Source organism: Delphinapterus leucas, chromosome 9, assembly GCF_059928025.1.
Source record: "Delphinapterus leucas isolate spDelLeu-1000000601 "Yukka" chromosome 9, BTC_Dleu_Yukka2, whole genome shotgun sequence".
In the NCBI taxonomy this organism is placed as follows: Eukaryota; Metazoa; Chordata; class Mammalia; order Artiodactyla; family Monodontidae; genus Delphinapterus; species Delphinapterus leucas.
This window is the reverse complement of record NC_143137.1, coordinates 79,709,061-79,719,004: the sequence shown is the minus strand read 5'-3', so window position 1 is coordinate 79,719,004 and position 9,944 is coordinate 79,709,061.

The following is a 9,944-nucleotide window of genomic DNA, read 5'->3' as shown; positions in this document are numbered from 1 at the left end:
ACAGAATATTTGCTTAGTCTCAATGTGTCTCCCCCTTTGTAATTTGTATTAATTACAAAGAGGAAAAACAGTAACGTTACAATGGAGAAACCCAGCAGATACCACTGTAACTAAATAAATGATCAAGTTAACATCATATAACTGATCAACATCATGTACTGCCTAATATGATGCAGTGAAAAGAGCAATCATTTGTGGCACTCTATCCAAAAGGGATAACCTCAATCTAGCTATGAGAAAACATGACATCTATCTGTATTGACTGACATTCTTCAAAATACCTGACCAATGCTCTTCAAACGTATCAAGGTCATAAAAGACAAGGAAAAATTGAAAACTTGTTACAGGCTGGAGGAAATTCAGGAAACATGGAAACTAAATGCAGTGTAGGATCCTAGATGGATGTTGAACCAGGAAATGAACAATAGTGGAAAAACTGGTAAAATCTGTAGTTAATAGTATTGTACCAATGTTAATTTCTTAGTTTTAATACATACAGTGGTTTTGTAAGACGTAAACACTTGAAGCTGAGCGAAGAGCGTAACAACTCTCTATTACCTTTTTGACTTACCTGTAAGTCTAAAATTATTTCAAAATTTAAAAAAAGATTGAAAAAAATCCAGTAGCTACTACCATGATGAGGTATGAAGGATGAGGATGAAGGTATGAAAGTATGAAGTTACGGAAAAGTACACTGAGTTCACATGGTTAGCAAGTGTAGGAGATGACATTTTAATCCAGTCATTTGGAGTATGACATCTGTACTATTTTATACCGCCTCTCAGTAACACAGATATACACTGATACATAATGATAACCTGGGAAGATTTAAAAACCCACTTAGGGGCTAAACCAATGGTAAAAAAAGTTTATTTTTATACTTTATGATTTTTTCATTGTGTTAGAAATGCCTATTAGTTTAAGAGGTCTAGCTCAAAGAGATCTATGTAAAATTACAGCCTCTACCTCCACTCCTAGCAATTCCACTCTTTTTCCCCCACTTTTCTTTTTCCTCTTAACACTTATCTCCAATACACACACACACACACACACACACACAAACTCATTAATTTCACTTCTCTTCATCTCTGTACTTTAGAATATGAGCTCTATGAAGGCAGGGATTTTTGTCTACTTTATCCCTAGTTCCTTGGTTATAGTGCACAATCAATTTCCTAGATAAATAAATGAAGGAAGGAAGAGTCCCCACCCTCACAGGGAGGCCAGGATTCCAACTGAAATGGCCAGAGAAGACTTCACTGAGAAGATGGTATTTAAGCAAAGATCTGAAGGAGGTGAGGGAGCAAGCCAGGCATATAACTGAAGAAAGAGAGTTTGGGTCAGGAAAAGCAAATTGAAAAACCCTGTGTTAGCAGGCTACCTTGCTTGTTCCAGAGCAGCAAGAAAGAGGCCAGTGTCGTTATATCAGACAGAGCGAGTGGTGGGGGAAGTGAGAGATGCAGTGAGGAAGACAGACAGTGGGGACTGCAGACACACAGGAGCTGCCAGAGTGCAAGGACTTTCCTCTGGGTGAGATGGGAATCTAGTAGACGGTTGTGAGCAAAGGAGTGATATTATCTGACTTAAATTTTTACAAGATCACATTCCCTGCTGTGGAGAGATTCTAGTGAGCAAACATGGAAGCAAGGAGACCAGTTAGAAGCTATTCCAAAAACCTAGGCAAAATATTGTGGTGCATGGACCTGTTTGGAAGCAGAAGTGGTAAGCAGTGGTGCCCACAGTGCCTACGTACAGTTTCCACATAGAGTCAGTGTTCAATAGTCCTCTTCTGTAACAATCTTCTCCGATGTCCCAGAAAAAAACTCTGACTTTCAAGGCAGTTCTGAAACCTCTCCTTTTATTGCCTCTATCCTAGAATATATCTTCTGATTCCCTCCTTAAACAATCATGTCTCTTTCCCTATGACTCCAATCCAGAGAAATGACCTTCACCGTCTTTTTTGTTTTCCTTTCCACATCTTCCATCTAAATTTCCTGCATATGCTAAAGACCTAACCCAGACGCCTACTTTCTCAGGAAAACATGGCTTTCCCATCCTTAAAACAATTTTATTCCCATCTCCAGAAACTCAAAGAAACAACTTCTGTTTCAACTCTCTGAGAGTCCTCATGTGACCACCACTGTGGTAGTTGTGCTGTAGAAGGTATAAAAGAAGAATAACCACACTAGCAAATATTAAAACATTTTCTCAGTGTAAAACCTTTTTCAACAAAATCCTGCATGCACTCCCCTTCTGCTCCTCCCAACCACATTCCCACAGGAGCATTCCTTTATTATCCTTGATTGTGGCTCTGTTATACATATAATAACACGTAGCATATAGAGCATGACTTATGAATTCAAAACAATCTTGTTTTACAGGTGAGTAAGCAGGAGTATGCAGTCCCTGGGGGTAAGGGATTTACCTGCAGAGCCAAAACTCATGGAAGAGATTACTGACAGTGTTTGCCAAGTTATTCATAAACATGGCATCTCAGGAATGAAAGTAGCAGTAAAGTACATAGTCAAAGTCCTCCCCTAGGGGAGCTCTTGGTGGTGAGAATTGTTACTCAGAAGTAAACGTACAATTAACAAGAAACTTACCGATCTTGTCAGATGCCAGAAAGTCAACAAAGAGGAAAATGAGGAAGAGTAACTAGAGGAAGCTATATTGGATGGAACAGCACAGGAAGAGGTCTCTCAAGAGGTGATATTTGAGCTGAAACCCAAAGGTTGAAGAGGTGAAGACAGGAGGAAAAAGTATTCGATGGAGAAAAAATATCTAAGTCTAAAGATAAGAAAATAACCAAGAGTCTGATTGGAATAAGGAATATAAAAATGGGCAAGCTGGTATGACTAGAAAGGAGGCTGTGACAGTGAGTCTGAGATGAGGTAGTGAGAAGTAGGTAGAAGCCTGATCAGACAGGGCTCTTTAGGCCAAGGCAAAAAAATTGGATTTTATTCCAAGAGCAATGGGAAGTCACTAGAGGCTATTAATTATAAGAGTAACATGGTCTGATTTCCATTTTTAAAAGGTCATTGGGGAAGTGGTGTGAAGAACAATTTCAAAAATATCAAGAGTAGAGGTGGTTTTTTTCATCTTTTTATTTCCAATTCCTTGTAGTATACTGGCCGGAGAATGAGTTACAATGACCTTGGGGTAAAAACACAATTATTGGGAGCTTATAGGCAAGCAAGGGGAGAAAGCTAGGATGAGCCATGTGGTAATAGATTACAGTTGAAGACATCAGTAACAACGCAAGTTAAGCTTAATATAGATACAGCTACATACACACAGAATTACTTACAGATATGTATATACATAGGTAGAATACACATGTATTTCATTTCTCTGTCAGAAGAGAGATCTTAGAAATAACAACATTCCAGTGCACTTAGCACACCTAGCACTAAGTTCTTAGTTTCGTATGCCATTATTCAATAAAAAGAACCAGAGATCCTTGGGAAAATGACCTAGTCTAGGGCTGAGACAGGGCACATACAAGTTGAGTTTAAGCATCTTGAAGTATCAGAAAGAAAGTACTAAAAAAGGAAGGAAAGAAGGGAGGGAGGAAGGGAGGGAGGGAGGGAGGGAGGGAGGGAGGGAGGGAGGGAAGGGAAGGAAAGGAAGGAAGGAAGGAAGGCTGGCCAGAATAATGGGAAAGGTCAAAAGGACACAGGAACCAACTGAAAGAGCTTCTAATGGCCACAGATGGAATAATTTGAACAAAATAAATAAATAACGTAGCATTGGGTTATAACCTGAAGTATACAATAAAAATCCATCAGTCCATGCTTACTGATATACTTGAATGAAAAGTTGAATAAGTAAGTGGGGGAGAAGTGACTCATCTCTCATGCTGAAGAATTCCAAACACTTTATGTAGATACTCCTTGGCAAGAAGATGGAGAATAACTCCACTCCTTATGTGTGGGCTGCACAAAGTAACTTCCTTCCCAAGAGTACAATGTAGAAAGGGGATAAAATATGTAAGAGTGGAGAAACCTGATAAATTGCATCTCAGCTATGTGTTCAAGGTCAACATTAACAATGGTAAGTTATATCGGAGCACATGTACACTTGATATGACGTGATGAAAACGATACTTTATCTCTCCAGTCTTCCTCCCCAAACTCTCAATCTAATCATGAGGAAAATATTGGGCAAATCCCAGTTGAGGGTCACTGTTGACAAAATAGAGACCATTACTCCTTGAAACTCTCCAAGTCATCAAAAACATGGAAAACTGGAGAAACTGGCACAGCCAACATAAGGATGCTTAATACTAATGTTATTTGGTATCCTGGATTGGATCTTGGAACAGAAAAGAGGGCATTAAGTAAAAACAAAGAAAATCTGAGTAAGTGAAGTATAGGCTTTGGTTAATAACAATGTATCAATATTGGTTCTTTGTGACAAATGTGCCACACTAATATAAGGTTTATGAGAGAAAAGTAGATGTGAGGTAAACAGGCTCTCTTTGTACTACCTTCATGACTTTTCTGTCATCTAAAGCTATTCTAAAATGAAGAAGTTTATTTAAAAAATCAAACTAACAAAATGTACTATCTACCAGGTGAGCCAGTTTGGCCAACTAGACACAGCCTGTCTTCAAGGATCTTCAATAAGTTTAGGTCTGCCTTATAGGTAGGATAGGAAGGCTGGTTAAAAAAAAATAACTTCACCAACTGAAGGGTTTGGCTCAAGGAGCTGACCATGACCCCTGCCTTGAAGGTCTGCTCTGTACTCTGTTGTTTCAGATCAGGAGGCAAATAGAAACAGCTCTGGGCTCTGCAAATTTTGTGTGATTTTGCTCATGGTATCCCTCACACCTACAATGACGCCTGGCGCATAGTAAGTAAACCATCAGTAATTACATGGTGAATCCTTGAATACAGGAAGTCGAAGAGCATAATGGGTATGAACATATATTGGATTTGGTTCTACATTTTCCACTTAATAATTGTACCATTATTTGCCACGTTTCTTATCCTCCTTTGGCTCAAGCAATATAATGCATCCATTTTGACTCAGTTGTTTTATCTGTTAAATAGATACAATTTTAGCAGTTAATCTAGTTATTATGAAAATTAGATAGCATAACACATGTAAAACAATTAGTGTCTGGAGCATAGGAAGTGAGGAAAAAATAATAGTAGCATAAAAGTTCAACCAACAGAGAAGTGAATTGTCCTAAGAATTATAATATATTCTCTCTCTCATTTCTGTCTCCTAGTTTAAGAAAGAGAAATGCCTTGTGTGAAAATAATGTAAAAAGCCCAGATTCTTTTCCAGACTGCCATCATCTGATGGCAGAGTCCTGTGAAGACTCGCCCCCTTCAGACCCATGGGATTCCAAAATAGAAGAGCACTGAACAGTTAGACAACCATCTAGACTGTGTGGCCCTGGCGTAGAGAGCAGAAGAGGAACGAAGGACTGAAGGGTATGGTGAAGGAAGATCGTCACCACCATTAGATCCTGACACTCATAATTTTGAGATCCACAAAGCAGTAAGTTTCTGGGGAAGGGAAGATGGGGCAGTAGATCAGAAAGGCTGCTTTGGAATTCCCATCTTTTCAAGTGGATTCTGCATCAACAGTCTGGATCTGTGTATGCCTCACTCAAAGACTATTTAAAACACAAACCGTAGGATGGCATCACCCTCACCCGTCCCAGTTTTTGGCATCCCTAACGAAACTACAGGGCTCAGACTTCGAAACACAGTAGAAAGTCAAAGTCCTCTGTATGAGAAAAACTGGGAAAGAAATCAGGATGCAGGATGTCAGTGGTGTTATTTCTTAATATAAAATCAATAATTTAGTGATTTTTGACAGGGAAATATAGCCTGCCTTTTATAAAGGCTATATAGGAACGACTGCTTCACTGAGATTTACCTGGGACAACTTTTTTGTTCTGAATTATCTCTGTAGAAAACTGCTAAATTTTGAACTCATTTTATGAAGCGTATTTTCAAACTAATGGTTGTGAGACTTGGACTCTGTACCCTGAGAAATTAGAGTCACCTTCTTCGGAAAATTATAGTCAAGGCACCAAAGAATACTGTTCCGGGAGAGTTTAGAAGCTGCCCTGTTTGGAGAAAATAACCTTTTGAGAGACTTAGAACTTCTATGACTTCTTTTACCTGAAAATTCTTTCAGAGTTTAAATATTAAAGAAAAGCTGAAGAAATCTTACAACTGAACCCTGCCTCCATCTTTTTTTTGTTATATTGTAGGAAGGCGTTTTTAACTTTTTTTTTTTTTTTTTTTTTTTTTTTTTGCGGTACACTGGCCTCTCACCTCTCACCACCAGGGAAGCCCTAACTATTTTTTGATATAAATCACAGCCAGTCCTACAAGTCAACAGGAAATAAGGGGGCTGTTTATATGGGTACAATCTGAGGGACATTTTCCACAGCACATCCCCTTGTACCTGAACTTTATGCTTCATTCAACATTTCACCTTTCAGTATCATAAGGGAAGAAAGATACCAGGAGTAGAAGAAAATGTGAGAGAAACCTGGAGAAGGAGAAGTAAATGCCCAGGACTTGTGAAGAACATGGGGATCCAGGGAACAGTAGAATAAACCGGAACTGTGGAGAAGAAAGTCAGTAAAACCATCACAGTGATTCTGGTAACACTCCAGGATACTCCCCTACCACTTCCTTTAGAGCATCTGAATCGTCATGTTCTTAGAAACAGAATTTTAGGAAATTAGAACTTATCTGCTCATTCTTTTCACGTGGCATGGTATCCTAGAAAAGGCCTTAAGGGGCTTCCCTGGTGGCGCAGTGGTTGAGAGTCCGCCTGCCGATGCAGGGGACACAGGTTCGTGCCCCTGTCCGGGAAGATCCCACATGCCGCAGAGCGGCTGGGCCCGTGAGCCATGGCCGCTGGGCCTGCGCGTCCGGAGCCTGTGTGTCTGGAGCCTGTGCTCCGCAACGGGAGAGGCCACAACAGTGAGAGGCCCGCGTACCACCCAAAAAAAAAAAAAAAAAAAAAAAAGACCTTAAGGAAAAAAGGTGAGTTTTTGGAGGTTCAATTCACCCATTATATTTTAAAATGTATGCCACACTTCCAAATGTCAAATAGATAGCTAGTGGGAAGCAGCCGCACAGCACAGGGAGATCAGCTCGGTGCTCTGTGACCGCCTAGAGGGGTGGGATAGGGAGGGTGGGAGGGAGACGCAAGAGGGAGGGGATATGGGGATATATGTATACATACAGCTGATTCACTTTGTTACACAGCAGAAACTAACACACCATTGTAAAGCAATTATACTCTCATAAAGATGTTAAAAAAAATGTATGCCAATGGCTCAGTGTCCCATATGTTAGCGTTTATTGCTAAAAATAAGGGATACATCAAGGCTTGTGCTAAAGGTAAAGGATAAAATATAATCTTATTTATTTCTGAAGTCAAATATTAACAAATAAAATATAAAAAATAAATTATACTTTTCACTTCTATGATGAAAACTTTTCTGCGAGGCTGGTTAATAAGTAAATTAGTGATTCAGTTAAAATTTTGTAGTTGTGATTTTCAATGTAACTTTTTCATTACTGACTGAACAAACAATTTAAAAAGCTTTCTAATTATCTGAATGTATATTAAGGGAATAATTATTCTTCTCTTGGAATACATTCAGTACAAGCAGGTAAAACTGTGATACATTGTCCAGTTAATCTCCCTATATTCTCCTTGGAACAAATGAATGCATTCTCTCTCTCACTACTATATATGGATTGTGAAATAAGTTATATTTTAATGTAAAATACATGTTTGTTTTATCCAAATGAAATTTCTCTAGAATATAATGTTTTATAAAATGAACTTAGAATACATGATTACTCTTCCAGTTAGTAAGGAAATCTGCTCCATAAATAGATAATCCTATATAATTATAAAGTTTATACATATCACATTCAGTGAATACCAAATACAGCTTAATTAACCTTTTAAATGTATATTTTCCAAAAGCACAGTTACTTAAACATGGCTATGTCAGCAATATTCATTATTCTTTTACTTAAGTATATAATAGAAATGTAGTTAAATTAGACTGAAAAATGAACAAGGATGTTACCAAATAATATGCTTGCTTATTTGTGGTTTATAAGTAGATGATAGGTTTACTTTTTAGAACTGTATGTTCCAAGTAATACCCGAGTTAGAAATCTGATTTTCTGATTGTTTACAGTCATATTTCAAACCAGCTTGAATGCAGCTCTAGATTAAGTGACCGCATTTTATCTTGTGGATTTTGGTAACTGCTGCATAATTTGTGTCGTTTCCCTTGCCTAGATCTTAGGGGAATTTTCAGTATTTTTATGTCATACATTTATTTACAAGTAGAAGAAATCATTAAAAGAAGAAATGAACTTATATACAAAACAGAAATAGACCCACAGACATAGAAAACAAACTTATGGTTACCAAAGGGGAAAGGGGGGGGCGGGGAGATAAATATGGAGGATGCAATTAACATACTCACACTACTATAAATAGGATAGATAACCAACAAGAACCTACTGTATAGCACAGGGAGCTCTACTCAATATTTCGTACTAACCTATAAGGGAAAAGAATCTGAAAAGAATATATATACACATACACACACACACACACACACACATATATCTCAATCAGTTTGCTGCACACCTGAAACTAACACAACATTGCGAGTCAACTGTACTTCAATAAAAATAAAATATAAAACATTCCCTTAAAAAATAAAATAGATAAACAACAAGGACCTACTGTATAGCACAGGGAGCTATTTTTACTATCTTGTAATAATCTACAATGGAGAAGGATCTGAAAAAGAATATATATATATATATATATATACACATATGTCTAACTTAATCACTTTTCTGTACACCTGAAACTAACACATTGTAAATTAACTATACTTCAATAAAAAATGGTTAATAAATAAAAGAAGAAATAAAAATCAAAATAGAAGGGAAAATAGTTTTATGTGGCCACAGTTTACTGTGATGCATTCTGCACTCAGAAAGCCACTCCTTATATGTTTGGGGATACATTATCCTGCTGGGAATCATGGCGCAAGGGGGGAAAATAGCAGCAAAAGAGAGGCAGTGTAACCTCAGACTTCAACACAAAGGTTCAAATCCTAGCTGTGCGCTGTAGCCTGTGCAATTCTCCGAGTAGTAGTAATAGCCAACCCACCTAGGGCATTAAGGGCAGGACAGCTGCTGTTCTAACCACGATGTCATTTAAGTTTCACTAGAGACTTATTCTGTGGATTAGGAAATTGAGGTTACTTTGCTTCTCCATGTCCACTTGAGTAGTGGAATTGAGAGTTTATCTTAGGTGGTCCATCTCCAGAGCCCACGCTCTTAACCACAAATCTATACCTTTAAACCACAAACCTATACCTTTACACCCATACAAAATGATGGCATGGTTGAGTATAACTGTACACTCTGCCTACTGTCATAATATAATAAATTCAAGTATGGCTAAATGGATGTCAAAAACCTTTCGCCTAATAAGTTTTAGGTAAGTGCTGACAATTGCTAAGCTGGCGACAGAGTAGCAATAGTGTCTGGAATCATAAAATGAAGTTTTAGAGATTATCTTGTTTTTATTAAATTTAGATTTCCAAATCAGATAAATCAGGCCTAATCTTGAAGGGGAAGAAACTTCCCAGGACCACTGACTATGTTAAATTAAGTAAACTAATTTTGAAATATCAACCCCATTTGGCAGTGCATAGAATTTTTTTTTTTTTTTTTTTTTTTCGGTACGCGGGCCTCTCACTGTTGTGGCCTCTCCCGTTGTGGAGCACAGGCTCCGGACGCACAGGCTCCGGACGCACAGGCTCAGCAGCCATGGCCCACGGGCCCAGCCGCTCCGCGGCATGTGGGATCTTCCCGGACCGGGGCACAAACCCGTGTCCCCTGCATAGGCAGGCG